General features: G+C 39.3%; 1 pseudogene; it reads left to right on the top strand.

Annotated features, from left to right (window-relative positions):
- LOC129379598 (protein unc-13 homolog B-like) overlaps nucleotides 1-21,694 on the top strand; it is a 46,405-nt pseudogene extending 24,711 nt beyond the window's left edge.
- The last annotated feature ends 517 nt before the right edge of the window (nucleotides 21,695-22,211 follow it).

Below are 22,211 nucleotides of genomic sequence, written 5' to 3'. Positions count from 1 at the left end.
CTGAGTTCAGGAAGTCTCTCCACAGATAAACTGTCTCCTGCTCAGTGGTCAGCTTTGGGTTTCATCTTAGTGTCATCAGGAAAAGATCTGGATGTGTTTTGACCTGAAGAAATACTCTGCTTCAGAGGAGGTTCTTCTGGCTGCTGCCAGTGGTTAAAGCCTCCAACAAAGCTCTGTAAGGACACACATTGTTAATGCAGTTATCTTTGATAGAAATATACTAATGATGAGGTAATATATATGTTAATTTTTTAGCTTATATATTGTTGCATTGTCTCCTCAAAGTTTCTCACTGGGGGTGATGTGTGAAGGAGACACAGACTCCCTTCAGCAGCTGACATAGTGATACATATTAAAGCAGCAAAACTCGTCCTCTTTATGTTAAAATTTAAATTGCATTAACTTTGTTAATTGTGGAATTTTATCATTCTCTTTCCAGACTTCTTGTTTCCTGTAGTTATAAACTTTAAGGATGGTGGACTAACTATAAAATGAACCATTTCGCAACAAAAGGCATCATAAATATGTGTAAAATAAGATAGTTCATTCTCTGTCCAAGAAAAACCTTGAAAAATATAAATTTTTGTAGAATTGTATGAATAACATATTTCCTCCCTGTCTCCTCAGACTGAGTGGCTGTAACCTCTCAGAGAGAAGCTGTGAAGCTCTGTCCTCAGTTCTCAGCTCCCAGTCCTCCAGTCTCAGAGAACTGGACCTGATAACAACAACCTGCAGGATTCAGGAGTGAAGCTTCTCTCTGCTGGACTGAAGAGTCCAAACTGCAACCTGGAAACTCTCAGGTAAAATGTTCTCAATCCTGGTGAATCCAGATATCTGTCCATTATATTCTATCAGTTATGATTCAAATGTTTTTTCAATAATAGAAGAAAATGATAATAGATGTCTTACTGTTAGATGGGTATTTCCCCCTATATTGGTTTCTCAATGTTTTTTTTCCAAACATGAGTTTAAATTGGAGGAGTTTTTACACAATCCTTTTATAGAACAATTTGATTCTTGTTCAAATAGTTTTTGTCAGTTACTGCTCAGTTTTCTATCTCTGTATCCAATAGTTAAAATATGTAAAGATGAAACTGTAGATTTGCTCTGCTTTGATTCAAGCTGCTGTTTTCCCTCCAACCAGCTTTGATGCTGATCCTCAACTGAGCCTGATGCTGATCTTCAGCCCAGCCTTGATTCTCAGGCTTCATTGGACTCTTTCTGTTAAAACTGACATGGATTCATTTAGTTCATAGAGGAATTTAATATTTCTCTTGCCAGCCTCCTTGTTGCCTTTAGTTCAGTTCTTCATGGCTGGAGACCCAAATATAGACTGAACCAGTTCACAACAAAAGGCAACATGATTATATATAAAACAGTCCATTAAATCAGTAAAGAGGAACATTGACTGGAAAAAAGACATTTTAATAAATTATTTAATAGTATATTTTCCTCCCTGTCTCCTCAGACTGAGTGGCTGTAACCTCTCAGAGAGAAGCTGTGAAGCTCTGTCCTCAGTTCTCAGCTCCCAGTCTCCAGTCTCAGAGAACTGGACCTGAGTAACAACAACCTGCAGGATTCAGGAGTGAAGCTTCTCTCTGCTGGACTGAAGAGTCCAAACTGCAACCTGGAAACTCTCAGGTAACTCTGGGCCATCCGTCCATCCATCCATCAGTTCAGACCTTGGTCTCTACCTCAATGTTCTCATTTCTCATCATGTGATGAATCAATCAATCAATCAATCAAATTTTATTTGTATAGCACATTTCAGCTACAAGGTATTTCAAAGTGCTTTACATCATAAACACAAAACACAAAGGCATGCAACATAGAATAAAATACCAAGGTTTTTTTTTTTCTTTTCTTCCCTCCTCTTTCCCTTTCTTCCCCTTCCCTTTGACACGGAATTTAAGCGCCTGTTACCGCCGGACTCCGCCGTCCGTTTAACCACGGGTATTTGCCGGGCCCCGTTGCCCACAACAGGAAAAAAAATTAAAAAAAAAAATTACATACATATCCACAAAATCAAATCCATACATATTACATTTCAAATGCAACTCTAAACAGGTGCGTTTTTACTTGAGATTTGAAGGAAGTCAGGGTTTCCGCTGTTTTACAGTTTTCTGGAAGTTTGTTCCAAATTTTTGGTCCATAGATGCTGAAAGCTGCTTCTCCTCTTTTGGTTCTGGTTCTGGGGATGCAGAGCAGACCAGAACCAGAACCTGAGAGTCTGGAAGGTTGATACAACAACAGCAGATCTTTGATGTATTGTGGTGCTAAACCATTCAGTGATTTATAAACTAACAACAGTATTTTAAAATCTATTCTTTGAGCTACAGGGAGCTAGTGGAGGGACTTTAAAACTGGTGTTATGTCTCTATCTTCCTGGTTCTAGTGAGAACGCGAGCAGCAGCATTCTGGATCAACTGCAGCTGTTTGATTGATTGTTGACAGGCCTGTGAAGACGCTGTTGCAATAATCAATGCGACTAAAAATAAACGCATGGATGAGTTTCTCTAGATCTGGCTGAGACATTAGTCCTCTAATCCTGGAGATGTTCTTCAGGTGATAGAAGGCCGATTTTGTTACTGTCTTTATGTGGCTCTGGAGGTTCAAGTCCGAGTCCATCACTACTCCCAGGTTTCGGGCCTGATCGCTAGTTTTTTAGTTGTAATAACTGAAGCTGTGCATTGACTCTAGATCATTTCTCTTTAGGTCCAAAAATAATGACTTCAGTTTTATTTTTGTTCAGTTGGAGAAAGTTTTGGCACATCCACACATTTATCTGCTCTAAGCATTTATTCAGTGATTGGATGGGTTCAGAGTCACCTGGTGACATCGTAATGTAGAGCTGTGTGTCATCCGCATAGTTGTGGTAGCTAATATTATTTCCTGTTATGACCTGAGCTAGTGGGAGAATATAAATATTAAATAAGAGGGGTCCTAGGATTGAACCTTGGGGTACCCCACATGTGACCTTTGACCTCTTTGATGAGAAGTTTTCAATTGAAACAAAGAAATCCCTGTTCTTTATGTAGGATTCAAACCAGTCGAGCACCGAACCAGAGAGTCCAACCCAACTTTCAAGTCGATTCAGTAATATGTCATGGTCGACAGTGTCAAAAGCTGCACTGAGGTCCAACAGAACCAGCACTATGGTTCTCCCACAGTCCGTATTTATATGAATATCATTGAATACTTTGACTAGGCCAGTCTCCGTGCTGTGGTGAGCACGAAAACCAGACTGGAAAGTGTCAAAGCAGTTGGTCATCATTAGGAAACTATTTAATTGTTTACACACAGTTTTTTCAATAACTTTGCTGATGAATGGGAGGTTTGAGATTGGCCTGTAATTCTGCAATAGTGATTGTCCAGGTTGTTCTTTTTTAACAGTGGTTTGATGACTGCTGTTTTCAAAGCCTGGGGGAAAACACCTGATGTAAGCGATGAGTTTATGATTTGGATCAGATCAGTAACAATAACAGGCAGGACTTTCTTAAAGAAATGTGTGGGAAGGACATCCAGACAGCAGGAGCTTGACAGGAAGTTTGTGTGTCTGCAGCTTATCAGGCTGTTTGGTCTCAGAGGAAGGCTGTGCTTCTCTGGCCTCAGCTCTGACCTCCAACCCCTCCCATCTGAAAGAGTTGGACCTGAGCTACAATCATCCAGGAGACTCAGGAGTGAAGCTGCTGTCGGCTGGACTGAAGGATCCACACTGGAGACTGGAAGCTCTCAGGTATGGAGGAACCTGCTGCAGGAGCAGAGAAGGTCTGATAGAGGAGGAAGAGGGAGAAATGTCTTTAGTCAGTCTGCTGGAAAACATTTAGTTTGAAGATTAATAGTTAACTTGTTGCTCAAAGGAACAGTTTTTGTCAGTCACTGCTCAGTTTTCCATCTCTGAATCCAACCAGTTAAAAATGGAAAGATATAATCTAAGATTCTTTCTGCTTTTGTTGAAGCTGGTGTTTTCCCTCAAACCAGCTGATGCTGATATTCAGACTAGATTTTCAATGGACTCTTTCTGTTAAAACTGACACTGGATTAATGTAGTAATATTTCTCTTGCCAGCCTCCTTATTGCCTGTAGTTCAGTTCTTCAAGGTCAGAGTCCCAACTATAGAATAAAGTTTTGAAAAATATGACCTATTCTTCAATAAGTCCAAGAATATTGTTGACTGGAAAGTAACACAAACATTTGATGATTTCTTAAACATTGGGGGTTTCTGTAAAAAAGAAACGACTTCCTTCTGCATGGATATAAACTATAAAATTAAACAGTTCATAACAAATGGAAATATCATGTAAAATTAAATTGTTCTCTCAAATCAACAAAAACATTGTTGACTGGAAACAGAAGGCTTGTATTAATAACATATTTTCCTCCCTGTCTCCTCAGACTGAGTGGCCGTAACCTCTCAGAGAGAAGCTGTGAAGCTCTGTCCTCAGTTCTCAGCTCCCAGTCCTCCAGTCTCAGAGAACTGGACCTGAGTAACAACAACCTGCAGGATTCAGGAGTGAAGCTTCTCTCTGCTGGACTGAAGAGTCCAAACTGCAACCTGGAAACTCTCAGGTAACTCTGGGACATCCATCCGTCCAGACCTTGGTTTCTACCTCCATCTTCTCATTTTCTCATCATGTGATGAATTGTGTGTCTGCAGCTTATCAGGCTGTTTGGTCTCAGAGGAAGGCTGTGCTTCTCTGGCCTCAGCTCTGACCTCCAACCCCTCCCATCTGAAGAGTTGGACCTGAGCTACAATCATCCAGGAGACTCAGGAGTGAAGCTGCTGTCGGCTGGACTGAAGGATCCACACTGGAGACTGGAAGCTCTCAGGTATGGAGGAACCTGCTGCAGGAGCAGAGAAGGTCTGATAGAGGAGGAAGAGGGAAAAAATGTCTTTAGTCAGTCTGCTGGGAAACATTTAGTTTGAAGCTGAATAGTTAACTTGTTGCTCAAAGGAACAGTTTTTTCAGTCACTGCTCAGTTTTCCATCTCTGAATCCAACCAGTTAAAAATGGAAAGATAATCTGAGATTCTCTCTGCTTTTGTTGAAGCTGGTGTTTTCCCTCAAACCAGCTCTGATGCTGATATTCAGACTAGATTTTCAATGGACTCTTTCTGTTAAAACTGACACTGGATTAATGTAGTAATATTTCTCTTGCCAGCCTCCTTATTGCCTGTAGTTCAGTTCTTCAAGGTCAGAGTCCCAACTATAGAATAAAGTTTTGAAAAATATGACCTATTCTTCAATAAGTCCAAGAATATTGTTGACTGGAAAGTAACACAAACATTTGATGATTTCTAAAACATTGGGAGTTTCTGTAAAAAAGTAACGACTTCCTTCTGCATGGATATAAACTATAAAATTAAACAGTTCATAACAAATGGAAATATGTAAAATAAAATTGTTCTCTCAAATCAACAAAACATTGTTGACTGGAAACAGAAGGCTTGTATTAATAACATATTTTCCTCCCTGTCTCCTCAGACTGAGTTACTGTAACCTCTCAGAGAGAAGCTGTGAAGCTCTGTCCTCAGTTCTCAGCTCCCAGTCCTCCAGTCTCAGAGAACTGGACCTGAGTAACAACAACCTGCAGGATTCAGGAGTGAAGCTTCTCTCTGCTGGACTGAAGAGTCCAAACTGCAACCTGGAAACTCTCAGGTAACTCTGGGCCATCCATCCATCCATCCATCCATCCATCCGTTCAGACCTTGGTCTCTACCTCAATGTTCTCATTTTCTCATCATGTGATGAATTGTGTGTCTGCAGCTTATCAGGCTGTTTGGTCTCAGAGGAAGGCTGTGCTTCTCTGGCCTCAGCTCTGACCTCCAACCCCTCCCATCTGAAAGAGTTGGACCTGAGCTACAATCATCCAGGAGACTCAGGAGTGAAGCTGCTGTCGGCTGGACTGAAGGATCCACACTGGAGACTGGAAGCTCTCAGGTATGGAGGAACCTGCTGCAGGAGCAGAGAAGGTCTGATAGAGGAGGAAGAGGGAGAAATGTCTTTAGTCAGTCTGCTGGAAACATTGAGTTTGAAGCTGGTATACAGTCATATCATTTATAAATGAATGGATAACATTTTGAACCCCATTTTATCTCTTATTACAGTTTAATAACTCAAATTATCTCTTGTAATTTTGGTTGTGTAACTTTTCAAACAGCAGCTCATTTAAACTATAAGAATCTTCCACATGGTTCTGAATGAACCTGGGAAACCAACCCATCTACTGAACCACAATAACATGGTATTCAGAGCAGCAGGGGGCCAAATATAGCTCCATGTGGAACCAAGAGGTTGGAGAGAGAATCAGTTGAAACTGTTTCCTATCAGAGTTCAGTTTGTCTCTCTGTCTTCACAAACCAGGAGCATCATGGGCTGGGCGGGGCTTCCACTGATGATCTACTGAGGAAATACAGGAAGCTGATTGGCTGATTTAAAAATAAGTTAAAAATATGCAGATTAATGATATCATATAAAAGATATATGTAATTGTAGAGACACAGCTGGGAAACAATTTGGACTTTAAAAGAATATTTCATGGAGATCTAGACCAATCAGCCCAAATGAGGAAAGATCAGAAAATGGTCAGATGGATGTGGAAAAGTTCTCAAAAAGTGAAACAAAGATTCACAACTTTCAGGACTTAATGAAACCAAAAATACAAAAAACATGAAGCAAACTGTTTGAGGCAGAGTTTAGAAGTTTTATTTGTATGGTAGTTTGTCCTCAACTAGGTGGCGCTAGAGTCAGGAGGAGCAGCCTGGAGAAAAGGCTGATCCTCCCTGATCTGTTTCCAAGCAGTCAGAGTGTAGAAGTTGAGAGCTGGAGAAGTTTCCTCCTGTTGCTGCAGCAGCAGAGATGTTCTGCTTCATGGACTAAATCAGGTTGGAAAGAGGAGAGATCTTTACTGAGCTGCAGGATAAAAGCTGCTGAAACATTTCAACTCTTTCTGGAAACTAATGAGACAGAAAAACAATGGATGTTTTACCATCCAGACCTTTGGAACCAGTTCAGCTCAATAATTCAGTTGTATCTGTGGAAGATGAACAGATTTGATGTGAAATGATGAAATTCTTCATTTCTATCTGATGTTCCAGCAGATCTGTAGAAAATGGAGCTGCAGCTCTCAGATATTTCATGTTTTCTATCAATGAATCCACTGATTAAAGCAGGAATCTCATCTCCATGTTCTCCTCCAGAGGTTCCCAAGGTTTGTTCCTGGAAGCTGCTGCTGGTTCCTCCAATCCAGGCTCCGCCCCCTTTAGAGGAAATCTGCCCATATATGGCGCTAAGAGTCACCTTGATGCTGCAAAGCTTTGTTCAGGGATGAGATGTCAGGATGTTGGTGTCAGTCTGTTCCAGGCTTTAGTTGTTCTCCTCATGAGGAGCTGAAGTCTCTGACAGGAACGTGGAGCTGAACAGGAGAAGAACTTGAAGCTTCTTCTTGGCCTCTGATTGCAACAGCAGGACAATCCAACATTTTAGTCTGATTTCATCTGGAAATATTTCTTTGACCCTCAATCAGTGTGAAGGCAGGCCAGCTCCTCATCAGAGCTGAGATCTTCTCTGTCCTCCATGCTGGAAATGTAGAAGTCCAGCAGCTCCTGGTCAGTGACATCAGAGCGTGACATCATCAGCAGAGTGATGATGTCATTTCCTCTCAGAGCAGCTTGGAAATCTGAGAGGAAAGATGCAAACAAAGACTCTCTGGACTGTTGGATCTGCTGGTTCTGGTTCCAGATGCTCCTTGGACACTTTCACAAGCCATTACTGCGCTGCTGGATTCAGGATGCTGCTTCTTCTTCTTGGGCTCATTGTAAATGTGTGCAGCGCCACCTGGTGGTGCTGGTTGGTAGAGGAAGTGCTGAAGGTTGGAGGTGTTTGTCAGAGGTGTGTGATGATGGAAGCCTCTCCCTGGTTTGTGAGTCTGAGCTCAGAGATCAAATCTTTGATTCTTGTTGAATCTTTGTTGAATGTGATGCAGCTTCTCCTTTTTAATGTTTGTATTTCTGGATATTACAGTGAGGCCACAGCAGGTTTTCAGCAGCAGGGCTGTTTAGTGTTTCATTCCTTCATCTGTGTGTGGGAGTGTGGATGGATCAGGTATCCAGGTGTTGATCAGAGTTTAGATTGATTGTATTTTAATGCTGATTATTAAATCAGGTGGAGCTTCCAGAAATGTTTCCTTAGTTTCCTGATGTCCTTTTAGGCTTCAGTGAGTTTCTTCAGGTTGTTACTGAGGGATTTCCTTTCTCCTCTCTGTTGGAGCTTTTCCTGTGTTTGGAGAAATGAGTTGTGCTGCAGCAGCACCAACTGTCCTTCCTACATCCACTGCAGTTTGCAATCCAGATGTTGGACTGTTCCTGTCTCAGTGGAGGACAAAAACTACACTTGGCTGCAGCATGCGGAAAGGGGCGGGACGGACCATTGTCAGTCTCAGACCTTATATGGAAATGGGACTATTGCGTTCCGGAAATGAAGGGGGCGCTAGTGACACCATTTCCTGTATCAGCCGTGTTTCAATATATTATAATAATAACGCATTTTATTTGACAACGCCTTTAAAAACACCCAATAACACTTTTAAAATTTAAAATTAACTACAAATTAAACAGTAAGAAAATGACATACCACGTGTATGTCCCTTTTTTTATTTTTAAATCTTTATTAAATCTTTGTTTTGGATGTTAAAATTATATTAGTAACAAACAATCTAAAATAAGCAATAATAAGGAATCATTATGGATGTATTTATCTATCCTTACACCCTAACTTTCTCAAACAAAAGTCATAAAACATAAATTAACATTTTAGAGACAAATGTACACTATATTAAAAACACATTTATCAATCCATCAATTTTTACTCTCAGGTTATCCGTGCAGTGGGTGATGAGAGCTGCTGCAGGGACCCTGGACAGATCGCCAGTCCATCACAGAAAACAGATATAAACAAATACCTGCTGGTGTTGAAGTTCAAACAATAGATTTTGATGTTGTGAATGGTACTCTTAAAATAAATAAGTTAAAATCTAAATAGAATATCCTTTGCCTTATTTAATAAGGACTAGATGGAAAAGAGGCCGATAGTCAAATCGTTGACTAACAGTAAAACGTTTAGTCAATTTTGGCCAACTTGGTCCATCCATTCACAAAACACTTTTGTTCTGTTTATTTGGCAAATATTTTTTCTTATTCACATTGTGAATACAATTTATAAACAAATTAAATTACTTTTGAACTTCTAACAAGCTCAACTGTTATCATTGTTTACCATAATGTCTTAACCAGTAAACTGATTGGTGTCCCACTATTCTGTTTAGAAATTCAAAATCAATTCTACCAATTGCAATTGATTCATAAACTGAGCCCCAAAGACCTTAAATATGCCATTGTTGCAAAACCCAAGTGATTCATTTAAAAATTTAAATGTAGCTTCAACCTGGAAAGACTCACAGAAAGTAGGTTTTAGAAAGTTCATTTGAGAAGAAATGATCTTCGGACCCCGGCAGTAGACACTGAGCTGGTAACAGTCAGAGAGAATGATTCGCTGTTGGGTTTCTTTTTCTCTATGAAAACCTTTTTGAATAAATTCACTGGATACATAAATTAAATCTGTGTAAATTGTAACCGTCTCCTCTGATCACGGCGCCGGTCTCATCTCCTCCATCCTTCACAAACTCCGGCTTAATGTGCAACTGCTCCTCACCTGAGCCTCCATCACCTCCACCTGGTCTCCACCTTCACTCAGCTCACCTTTAGTCTTATGTTTGTATTATGACTTTGTAACTAAACAATGTTTCTGTATGTTCTTGCTTTATTATAAAACAACAGTTGATTCTGACTGTTAAAACAAACAACTTAGCCGTTTGTCAGGTTTGTAAAGAACATTTGTAATGATTCCAGTCATTGTTTAAAAAGTATAGGAAACATTGCATTTACACATTTAAAATATTGCAAGTTATTACTTAGCATGTATTTCAAATTTTTAAAACTAGGTGATCCAATTGCTAAACAACACTGTTACAATATATTTACAACTACTTTATTGGTTCTACTCTCTCCAACAAAATGCAGCCACAATGTAACACAATTTCTGTACAAACTAAATAATGTAAATCAACTGAGCTACAACAAAAGGAACATTCAAAAATGTACATAATATTGAAATAACACATTATGAAACAAATGACTGAACAAGTCAAAAGGCAAATGTGCTTCAGCATAGATGATTTAAAATGACATTTCACAAAAAAACACAATGTGTGACAACTGAAATGTGTGAAAGACTATAGAAAACAACTAATACTGTCCTAGCATTCAGTACTGGCATTCAGGGCAGTGTCCAGATGTGCCATCAGAGTAGTAACGAGGGAACTCTCCTCATCTTCCATGTTCAGTGAAGCCCACACAGTCTTTATGTTGCCGGTTGCAGGAAGAACATCTTACAACCGCAAAAGGAATCCTGTTTTCTGCCTTGAATGATTCTGAAAATGTCGCCCAGCTGATCTCACCTGTTGATGAAAAACTGTTTTATGTAGTTTGAAATCTAATTTCACATGTTTTAGGTGAAAAAAGTCAAAGGTCTTTACCATCTAGCCAAGCAAAGTGAGTCTTCTTCCTGAAAACTGGGTCAGACACAATGGCTTCTAAGCACTTGCAGGTCAATGCCAAGGTGAGGGAAGATGTGCCTCCCTGTGCCAGAATCACCTCCTGGAGAACAGCTTCCAGTGCAATCAAAGGCATCTGAAAATAATAATAATAAAAAAAAACATGTGCAATGCAAGACTCATACTGGAAGAATGGCTATGACATGATTATGAATGAATCTTAAAAAAGAAATGAATAAAATAAAAAAAACATCTATATACATTGCAGATATGTTTAAACAAGATGTGATTCATTCTCACTCAGAACAGAGCGAAGACTCAGCCTAATAGCTACTAAGATAAAAGAAAAAGGTTATTACACCAAGAAATATACAAATGATTGGAAGAACAAAAGGCATGTTTGAATTAATCACTGTAGATTCTTTAACGTTGTTGTAACTGTTTTGTAGGATTTAACAATTAATGGCTTCCAGATAACACATATATGTTATGCACAAAATGAACAGCCAAAGATTAACTAATCAGATTTACTCAATTACTCTGTAACTTTGATAAAAAAAATAAATAATTAGGACCATTTTTCCAAGTGTTATACTCTTGTGTTAATGTTGTTGATATGCAACATAATGCGAGAAACTTAACTGAATGAAGAACACATTTTTAATCCATAAAAGAATTAAAAACGATACACTGATAAATGTTGTTTATGTTAGGTTTCTTCTAACCTTAATTTGTTGTCTTGTATTAAAATACCTAACAGTGCACATAACTTCATTTTTATTAATGTCTGCTGAAATAAATGGGTAATATTACATTGCACATTATAATCAGTAAACAGTACTTAATAATAGCCATTTCACAAAATACTTTGTTACTTTTAAATGTGTAGTTTGCTGCACAGTTACTAAAAATACATTGAAGTAGTGCTGCTCGTCATTACAGTATCATCTCTGGGTTCCACTTATGATGGCAGCTGTTAGCTTATAAAAAAAGCTGTTAGTTTATAAAAAATATTAGACTTTCAAGAAATTTAACATTGGTGTGTCCAAAAACATATTAAAAATATTAACCTTTAAAAATGAAATAAAAACACTAGAAAACTGATAAGAATGTAAAAATAAACATTCATAAGTGTAGTTTCACATACTGTTATGTTGAGCCATAGCAGTTGTTGCTATGTGGTTCTGTACCTTTAAGACTCCTCCGCACTGTATGAGCAAAGGGACAGCGGTATTTGTCTTCAGACAGTACGGGAAGAATTTTCTGTCCGATCCCAATGTTGCAAATTGATAAGTGCATCTGTATAATGGAAAAAAAAATTGGGGCATAAAATACATTTCTCAAGTATACATTTTTCTACTTTTCGATTTTTATCTAATGATGCCCTGCACGGAAATAATTAGCTATGCTACATGCTAAAATTTGCCTTCCCCTGTACGAACTATGAATTTCACTCGTTTGCAGCTGTCAATTATATTTTCAACCTAATCTAGAAAAAGCGCTTTGATGTACTATGTGAAAAAAGTTTTAATAAGGTAGAAAATACCTTTTGCTGACTTTGTGCTTGTTCCATTATGAATAGCGTTCCGAACGTCAATGGCGAAACCTCTCAAACTTCTTCCAATCGACCTCTTCACCCCCACTTCTTTAAGGTATTAGTGATTGTGAAAATAGCGCCCCCTTCATTTCCGGAATACAATCGTCCCAATTCCATATAAGGTCTGAGACTGACAGTGGTCCGTCCCCGCCCCTTTCTGCAGGCTGCAGTCAAGACCCTCTCGAGGACAATGTGTGTCTGAGAGACATGTAATGTCCATGTTTGCTGCTGAGACTGATGGTCTGACCCCCTCCTCCTTTCAGGGTGGAGCCTGCTGGAGGCCGATTCTTGACTCCAGGTCTGAGGAAATGTAAGTGTGTTTTTCATCTGATTCATGACAACAAAGCAGCTCACATTCAACCATCTTCAAACTGTCACATCACTCATTCAGGAGTCAAAGTGTCAATAAATGATCAATAACTGCAGCTGGATTGTGTTTGTTCTCCATCAGATTCCTGTCAACTCACCATCGACACAAACACAGTGGACAGAAACCTCAAACTGTCTAAAGACAACAGGAAGGTGACATGTGTGAAGGAGCTTCAGTCATATCCTGATCATCCAGACAGATTTGATCTTCCTCAGCTGCTGTGTAGAACTGGTCTGATTGGTCGCTGTTACTGGGAGGTTGAGTGGACAGGAAGAGTTTATATATCAGTGAGTTACAGAAGAATCAGGAGGAAAGGAATCACTGAAGACTGTTGGTTTGGATGTAATGATCATTCCTGGAGTCTGAGATGCTCTGATATTGATGGTTACTCTGTCAGCACAATAACAGAGAAACTCGTCTCTCCTCCTCCTCTGTCTCTAACAGTAGCAGTGTATGTGGACTGTCCTGCTGGCATTCTGTCCTTCTACAGAGTCTCCTCTGACTCACTGATCCTCCTCCACACCTTCAAAACCACATTCACTGAACCTCTGATTCCTGGATTTGGGTTCTTATGGTCCAGTTCTGGTTCCTCTTCAGTGTTTCTGAGCTGATTTGAGTCTAAAGAGTCTAAAGTTTTTTCCTCCTGTCAGAAAACTCTCTCACTGTTGAACAGATAGTTCAGTCTGTACAATCTATTTCTTGTTGAAACGATTCTGATTGAGTCCTTGGAAACTTGTTCTTCTTCCAGTCCTTTAAAGATGGAAGCTGGGTTTATTCCAGGATTATTCCAGGATTATTCCAGGATTATTCCAGGATTATTCCAGGATTATTCTGGGCTTATTCCAGGATTATTCCAGGATTCACATGTTTTTCAGTTTGTTTTCTTGTCATAGCTTCACTCTATCAAGAGATGCTGGTATACTGGTGGTGAAGCAGCAGGCAGAAAACCCAGGATATAGTTAAATGATTTTTAATAGTAAAAATAGTCCAAGTGGAAACACAAAAACAGGCAGCATGGCTGAGCTGAAGCCAGGGCTCAACGCCTGTAGCAACTGTTCATCCTGGTGGACAGAAGAACAGGCTTGACAAATGACGTGAAGAACGATGAGGACCCGATGAGGAACAAAGGACAACCGTGGGATTAAATACACAGATGGTAATCACAGAACGAGAAACACCTGGGAACAATCAAGGGAAACAGGACAACGCAGAGACTGGAAGCATCACAGAAAAATAAGGACCGCTTCATTTTGAAGGCTGCCTACGTTCAATAACATGAAAAACTGCATGTTTTATATGAATTCAATTAGTATTTAATACTCTTTACACAAAGTGAAAGTACAAATGTAATGTGTTTTTTCTAAATTCCTTCATTTTATGAAAAGATGGTTAGCTCTCTTTATACAAGAGACTATTTTTAAGAGAGTTGCCACTGATCAATTAATCGTTATTGATTCTAAGACCAATCATCTTTAGATTAATTCAATCAATCTGTAAAAATGTTAAATAAATTAGTGGTTTTCACTGGCTATACCCAATAATTATTCATTAATATAACATTCTAAAAACACCAGTCTCTTAATGTTATTCCTTTTAAAATAAGTTTTGTTTCTAAAATGATCAAATTAAAATAAGTTACTTGTTGATTTTATAAGGATATTCTGTAAAATTGTAACAGTTTCAAATTTCACAATAAAATAATCTCATTAATCCTACATGATTAGTTTTCCATTTTTATTCAACAATTAATCATTTCACCTCCAAAAACCTAATTTTTAGTTTATTCCTTGTCAATTTTTTTTTTTATTATTCCCCAATAATTAAATCAAATTTACTGACAAAGATCCATAAGTTAAAACCTGAATCTCTAACAGGGAACATTTAATGTCCATATCTGGTTTAAAAGGCTCAAAATTAGCAGCCATGTTTAAAAATGTTGGTCATCCTGAAACCCAAGTGGCTGATGGGAAACCTGAGGGGTTAGCATGCTAATCTTTATCCCTGTATCTACACTTTAATTACTTTTTCAGTGAAATGCTGAATTTAAATACGTCATCATGTATATTTACATAAGTCTACTCTGAGTCTAGTCAAAGTTTTTATAATGAATCAGTGATTTATGATGTGTTCAGAGCCAATCCAAGCTAAATTATTTAATTGTTCATAACATAAATATCATGTTTTATTATAATTTGGCAAACCAAGAGATTATTCATGTGTTTTATTTACTGTCACAAAGCTTGACCTCATGACCTCGTGTGTTTTCTCCTGTAGAGGAAGTGCTGCTGCTTCTGTTTTAGCTCAAACCTGAAACAATCGACCTCCTGATGAACACAAAGTTCTGCAGAGTGTGTGTGAACACACCACTGGGTGTGTGTGTGTTGACCGCTGCCTTCTTGTCTTGATCACATGCAAATCAGCTGTTATGAAATGTATTTCCTGCTCCATTTCAGAAACACTTTCCCACTCAGAAGTAATAAAATACACACATTTTGAAGCGATGTTCATTTATATTTGTCAAACTGGCAGATTAAGCAAAGATCAGAGTGTTTGGTTATTGATCTCTGTTAAAAAGGGAGAGGTTTCAGGTTTTCATAACTTTAGAGCAAAGATAAACTCTGAAGGACTTTCCAGTGATTACATGATCCTTACAAAATCATTTTATTCTTAGACCAAAAATAACAATTCCTCTTCATTTCAGGTGAATAACTGCAAGGTGAAAGTCCTGATACACAAAGAGTGAGTCAAGATTCCAAGATTTTACTAATAAAACAGTTTTTTATCAAGCCAGATAATTTAGAGGATTTTCTTTCCAGGCTGAGAGAAGAAAAATGGATGAACATTCAGGTTGGAAACATCATCAAACTGGAGAGCAACCAGTTTGTTCCAGAACTTTCTGATCTCAGATCTGGAAACAAACTTTAACTGAGACGTTACTGAAGCTTGATGTTCAGTTGGTCCAAATCTAAAGCTGGTCTGCAGAGATGACTTCAGGGTTTGTTTGTTTCTGCTCACCTGGAGCACCAGCCGGGTGGAGTCAGTCTGAGTTCCTTCATCATCTAAAGAGAACATTGAAGATCCTCCTGGAAAAAATGGAGCTTTGGAAAGAAATCAGCAGGAAGTGAAAGAAAAATGAATCTTCATCACTTGTGAAGTGGACGACATCAGAGTTGGATTCAGTGGAGTCACATGAAGAACAGAAAACTGAGGCTAGAATAATAAACATCATCCTAAATATCAGCTGCAGCTAATCTGTCAGAAGAAGCTTCAGGTTGAATCTAAAGGAGGCTGAAGATCTCAAAGTGGATGAGAGGAAACCTGATGAGCTCTACAGTCCACTAGATCCAGATCAGAACCCTGGAGAACATCTACGCTGGAAGCAGAACCACAAGCTAGAAAATATCCAGGTTTCTATCCAACCTGAACACAGGAAGTCCTTTCTTCTTCTGCTGCAGCTGAGAAGGTCCTGCTGCAGAACTGGAGCCACACAGTTCCTCCACAGCAGAACAGAGGAGGTTCTGGAGGAGACCAGGGTCCACATCTGGACTCAGAGTTCTCCTGAGCTTCAGCAGAGCTGCTGGCTTTGGTTCTGATCCGCCTCTGTTCTGGTGTCTGATCTCCAGAGAGGATCTGAACCAACCCATCAGAACTCAGTGGAGGTGGAGGATGAGGATGGGGCGCGGCGAGGAGGTGGAGGAAGAGCGCCGTGATCCATCTCTCTGCTGTGGAGACCTGAGGGAATCTGACAGAGAAACAGCAGCCTTGAAATTACAACAACACACTATTATTTAATAGTGTTGTTGTAACACTATTGCTGTTATTACAATATCAATGACGATAACGTTTCTCCAACATTGATGTTGAGGGTCAAGTGTTCAAATTAGTGATAGATTCCAGTTTTGACATCATATCAATTTGATTTGTTATTGATTGTTAGGAAATGCACCATGTTGAAATCATATAAAAGAAAATTAAGGCTGTCCTGGGAAAATACGAATCACTCTGTTAAATTAACATTTTAATATGAAATTCAAAAGTTTTTGTGCAGACAAATCTGCAGGTTTTCCTTTTTAAGAAGAATATTCTAAGACTTAATGCATCTCAAACTCCCTCCAAGCTCATATATCTTTCTAAAAAGTTACTTGTAAATTAGTTTAGTCTTATTTTAAGTGTCCAAATGTACTTGAACAATAAACTAGACCAAAAATAAATGGTAATATTTTGTTTTTCTCTGATAGTATCCATGTTTTAACTCAATATAAAGTCAGTTCTTGTAATTGTGGCTGGAGAAAGACATTCTCTACCTTTTCTCTCTGCTTTTCTAGCTGAAGAACAGCGCGCTAGCATGGCAGGCAAGTCCACTGCATATGCAAACATGTAAAACATGACTGCATATACACCTTAAAAATAACTTTAAAAAAAACCACTGCACAATTATCTGAATGAAGCAACAAGACAAAACCTTTGTTGCCTCTTTACTGCAACTCCTAGTTTGAAGGAAGTGAGGAAGAGGAGGAAGTTAAAGAGGAAGGGGAGGAAATGGAGGCAGAGGTTTGTTGCAGTTGAAAGTGGTTTTTAACATCCTTCATTCTCCAAATCCAAAGTCATTTCCAAAGATTTTCCCCAAACTGAAACTAAAACATCCAACATGGTGGAGTTTTGTTGCTGGTTTTATTTCTCATCTGTGAGGATTTCCTCTTTAGATTAGCAGCATTTTCCCTTATTTCCCATAAAAGCGCCACTTTCATCACCTTCAACTGTATTTTTTTATTTTAACACTTTATTTTGTTCCTTTTCTAAACCATGTGTGATAGACTGAGAAGGATGAGGTGGGTTAAACATTCTTGGATTAAATCACCTTAATATTCACAAAAAGTCCAGAAATCATTTGGATTTATACAGCTCCTCCACCTCTTCAGGACAGTTTGACACTGTTTGTGTTTTTTTTTATATCTCTAACAATTTTCTGACACAAGATGGACGAACCGTTTGAGAAGGTAGGCACAAGCAGAATATCCTGAATTAGATCCTTAATATGCAATTTCCACTTAATGAGTGTCAAAATGGGGCATTTCATCCAAAATGTCTTGTTTTACCTCCCAACTTTCTGCCACATAGAGAGAAAATGCATGTGAGGATCATGAGGTGAGTTCATGCGTGTTACAGGAGGTGAACTGTAACATGCATGTTATTATGAGTAGAAATGCAAACTACACCAACAAGGTGTTTAACGGACTCGTAATGCAACCGTAGACTCTCAGGTGTTTTGTAATAATTCAGCTTTAGAAGTAATTTAGCTTCCAGGTTCTGAGTCTCAGTAAAATCCCAAAACTTCCCAGTTTTATTTTCCTTTTTCTTTCTCTAAAACCTTTTGTCAGCCTTTTGAACTTGAAGGTTTCTCTCCTCCAGATGGACACGGAGGCCAGCGACCCTGCTCAACGACCTGCAGGTTCGGCTCAACAACGTTCTGGACGACCTCAGCAGCACGTTTGGGAACAGGTACGCCGCCCTCACACCCCCACGTTTTCCCCCACTTTGTCCCAGTGCATCACTGGCTTTTCTTCTCCTGCAGCTTCCAGAGCCGCATCACCGACTGCATGCGGCAGATGGCGTCGCTGCTGTACCAGATCAAAGGACCGCTCAACGAAAACACCAAGAACCAGGTGGAGGGCGACTCGGACAACATGCTGCGGCCGCTCATGGACTTCCTGGATGCTCAGTGGGTTCAGTGGGATTTCCCCAAACACGGCTCGTCCGTCGGCGTGTGTGTGAACGTCTTGTTTTTGCAGATTAACGCTGTTCGCCACGGTGTGTGAGAACCGTCCTGAAGCGCGTTCTGAAGGAGCTGTGGAGGATCGTGATGACCAGCCTGGAGAAGAACATCGTCCCTGCCGCAAGGGAACGACACCTTGGTGAGTCTGACGCTCGTCTCCGTCACTGGACAGGTTTCCATCCAGATGGTTTTGAAATGTTGTCAAAAAGTGGGAATTAAAACACAATCTTACCAATATTTTTGATCTAGTTGTTAATGAAACTATCTTAGAAACTTGTTTTAAGTCAATAATTTCTTAATATTTCTGACAAATTTGATTATTTCACCTAAATCTAGATATTTTTGCAATGTTATAAGGGAAATAATAACCAGACTAACATCTTATTATATATCAATTTTGTGCAAAATAAATGTAATGAACTTATTTTGTGTAGGACAGATTATTTCACTTATAACAATCATTTTTCCTTAAATTAAATAATCTGCCAACTACTTTTTTTTAATCAATATTAAGGAATTATCGACTTAAACAAGCTTCTTCTTCTGATAAGTTACTACTACTAAGTTACTTTTGTCTTATTTAAAATGTGCTGAGATATTTTAAAATTCAAATTCAAACATACTTTATTGATCCCAAAAGAAAAGTTAAATGTTGTAATTCACATTCGTCAAATTTGCACTAGAAACTAGAGCAAAAATACTTGGGAAGAGTTTATGGTTTTGCAGTGTAATTTGCATTTTCTTTTATACATTATTATAAAAATTTGTTCAAAATTTGAATCACAGCTGGATGGAAACATGGCTGCCATTTTGAAATGGATCAACTCGTAATTGTGTCAGATGATGAGATGTAAACATTTTGACAGACGTGACCAAACAAAAAAATATTTTTATCCATTATGTTTTAAAATGATGACTGTGGCATATTCAGTTTTTAATTATTAGTCAACAAACTGAACATCATCCAATCACATATAGAGTAGATAAATAACTCACTTTATGTATAAACATGAGTTGTATCGATGCTTTTTTTCCATTTCCATCAAACTTTACTAATATGATACTTAAAATTGAAACAAGGCTTCTGAAAACTAAAAGAATCATTCATTTTTCTGTTTTTCCTGAAGGGAGCACAGATCCTTTCTGCTGCTAAAGAACTGGGACACCTTTCCAAACTGAAGGTATCAGGTTGCCTTTGAGTTTGCTTTCTCCTGTGAATTGGTCTAGTCAAAGTCTTGGTTTGGGTTGTTTAGGATCACATGGCAGGAGACGCTAAAAGCCTGACGCCCAGGCAGTGTGCCGTCATGGATGTGGCTCTGGATACCATCAAGGTGAGAGCGAAACGTTGACCTCTGGTCAAACAGAAAAGTACAATTCATTCACATTTTAAGAGTCTTTTGTTATTAACTAAAAGTCTGATTAACTCCACTTTAAGTTTAATCATTCAGGTTGTAGAACGCTGATTCCTCTCGTTTTGTTTCCTACGCAGCAATACTTTCATGCGGGCGGGAACGGCTTGAAGAAGACTTTCCTGGAGAAGAGCGCTGAGCTTTCTTCGCTCCGCCACGCTCTGTCGCTCTACACCCAGACCACCGACACGCTCATCAAAACCTTCGTGACCACGCAGCATTCACAGGGTAGATCCAAAACGCCTCAAAGGAGATTAAATACGGGAGAGTTTCAGATTCCTCGCTGCTTTTATCTCCTGGATTTGGTTGTTTAAGTTGCTGTCTTGTTTTTATCTCCTGCTGCCTCTGTGCCAGTGCACAATGGGAAGGGTATTAGGTTAACCCCTAATGAGAAAATCCAGCCCAGCAGGGGTAGGTCTCCATGAAATCATCATCAGCCCAACTTCCCTTCATCGTTTTCTCTCTTCTGTTTTGTGAAACCTGCGTTTCTGTCGCGTGACTCTATAAAACGTGGTTTTCTTTGCCTGCATTGGACCAAATGTTGTTTGTGTTAAACCAGGCTCAGGTGTGGACAAACCCATCGGAGAGGTTTCCCTGCAGATTGAGCTGTACACTCATCCCAAGAGCGGAGAGCGGAAAGTTACTCTCAAAGGTCCGTTTGGGCTCATTTTGAACCAATAAAATCAAAGCTGCAGCATTTTAGTGTCATTTCTGTTTAAATGTTTGTGTCATTGATGCAGTGATTGCAGCCAGTGATTTGAAGTGGCAGACGTCTGGGATGTTCAGACCCTTCGTGGAAGTCACGATGATCGGGCCGCACCTCAGCGACAAGAAGCGCCGATTTCAGACCAAATCCAAGAACAACAGCTGGTCTCCCAAATACAACGAGACCTTTCACTTGTAAGTTCAAAACCAAACGTCGTGACACATTTAGGATTTGAAGCTCTTTTAATTCTGACTTCATAAACTGTTGGTTACACAAACAAAGTCCTTGTTAAATTACTGGACAATGTCAGCTAATGCGCTAGCAGCACAGCTAATTGTTCATTTAGTGTTTCTGCTAAACATTTAGTGAACTTCCTCAAATTTAACTTTTCCAAATAAAATCTGGATTTATTTTAAGAAATTAATTGTGTGGCAATAGTTTTAAAAGTTATAAAAAAGCTAAAATTAGCTCTACTATTAGCACATTAGCAGCTTAATGGAAGTGTCCCTTCTACAGCAGATGTCAAACTTTATTCAACTGAAAGTGTAGAAAACAGCAAAAGTACATTAGTGCTTTAGAATTTAACTCGAAAACTGATTTAGGGGAATCAAAATGTGTTGCACAACAAATTTGCTCAGCTATTAGCAGATTAGCAATAGTGTAATCTACCACTGCAGGTTTGGACCTCGAATCAAAGTAAAATGTTTTGATTTAAAATGGAAAATTAGATCATCAAAAGCTAGGTGTACGAATGTTTTTAAAGTTTCAGAAAAAGCACAAAATCAGGAATTAGCTCTGCAATTAGCGCCCTAGCCCATGTGCTCCCACTCCTGTGTTCTGCTCTCGCTCTGCAGCGTTCTGGGTGTTCAGGACGGGTTCGAGTGCTACGAGGTTCAAGCCTGCGTCAAGGACTACTGCTTCGGCCGCGCCGACCGGGTGGTGGGCCTGGCCGTGGTGCAGCTGAGGGACATCATGGAGAGGGGCAACTGCGCCTGCTGGTGCCCCCTGGGGCAGCGCATCTCCATGGACGACACGGGCCTGACCGCCATGCGGATCCTCTCCCAGCGCTCCAACGACGACGTCGCCAAGGAGTTCGTCCGGCTCAAGTCCGAGACCCGATCAGCAGAGGAGGGAAGATGAGGCTCTGCTTGATGCAGTGGCACTGCTTTGACCTCTGACCTGTCTTGGCTGCTGTGTAAAACCTCACCAGCTTCCAGTGTTCTTCAACTTCACATTTTTTAAGTCTCGTCCGCCTCTACTGAGGAGACAGAACCCATCCAGAACCTGTCAAAGGGCCGAATAAGAACCCACCCGCCCCGAGTGTTCTTGTGCAATAAATCCAACCCACCCCTCCCAAAGTGTGGCCAAGTGGTTCAAGCCTTACACTCTGCAAGCTGTGAATGTGTGTTCATGTAAAAGGAAAGAAATCCCTGTTTTTAATGAGCACAAGTCAAATATTTCACTTCACTTAGCAAAGAAAAACTACAAATCACAATTTGTTTTCTAACAGTTTGAGCAGGAAAATGCCTTGTCATGCAGAAACGATGCTAATCCTCGTTTTCACATGAAAAATGTTTGAATTTAACTCATCGCTTCATTTCATCCTCTATTGTTGGTAATTTTTATTTCTCTGTTTTTCTGCATGTCATGGCCATTTTACTTATATTTTTGTATATTTATTTCCCTTTTAAAGATTTGATCTGATTTCTGCTTCATTTTTTGACATTTTTGAGTTTTTTGGGGTTT

Source organism: Poeciliopsis prolifica, unplaced genomic scaffold (assembly GCF_027474105.1).
Source record: "Poeciliopsis prolifica strain line A6 unplaced genomic scaffold, Auburn_PproV2 SCAFFOLD059, whole genome shotgun sequence".
Classification (NCBI taxonomy): Eukaryota; Metazoa; Chordata; class Actinopteri; order Cyprinodontiformes; family Poeciliidae; genus Poeciliopsis; species Poeciliopsis prolifica.
The sequence above is the reverse complement of the archived record's forward strand: the minus strand, read 5'-3'. Positions and strand labels throughout refer to the sequence as shown.